A 544-nucleotide genomic window follows, 5' to 3' on the forward strand; every position below is an offset into this window, starting at 1 on the left:
GTAGTATCATCATCATCATCAGCAGTAGTATCATCATCAGTAGTAGTATCATCATCAGTAGTAGTATCATCATCATCAGTAGTAGTATCATCATCATCAGTAGTAGTAGTATCATCATCAGCAGTAGTCTCATCATCAGTAGTAGTATCATCATCAGCAGCAATAGTATCATCATCAGTAGTAGTAGTTTCATCATCAGCAGTAGTTTCATCATCTGCAGTAGTATCATCATCAGCAGTGGTATCATCATCAGCAGTAGTAGTATCATCATCAGCAGCAGTAGTATCAGCAGTAGTAGTATCATCATCAGCAGTAGTATCAGAAGCAGCAGAAGTAGCATCATCAGCAGCAATAGTATCATCAGCAGCAGCAGTAGTATCATCAGCAGTAGTATCATCATCATCTTCATCAGCAGTAGTATCATCAGCAGTAGTAATAGTATCATCAGCAACAGCAGTAGTATCATCATCAGCAGCAGTATCATCATAATCAGCAGTAGTATCATCATCAGCAGTAGTAGCAGCAGGATCAGCAAAAACCACAG

Source organism: Petromyzon marinus, chromosome 83 (assembly GCF_048934315.1).
Source record: "Petromyzon marinus isolate PM22_M1 ecotype Great Lakes invasive population chromosome 83, UKy_Petmar_22M1.pri1.0, whole genome shotgun sequence".
Lineage (NCBI taxonomy): Eukaryota > Metazoa > Chordata > Hyperoartia > Petromyzontiformes > Petromyzontidae > Petromyzon > Petromyzon marinus.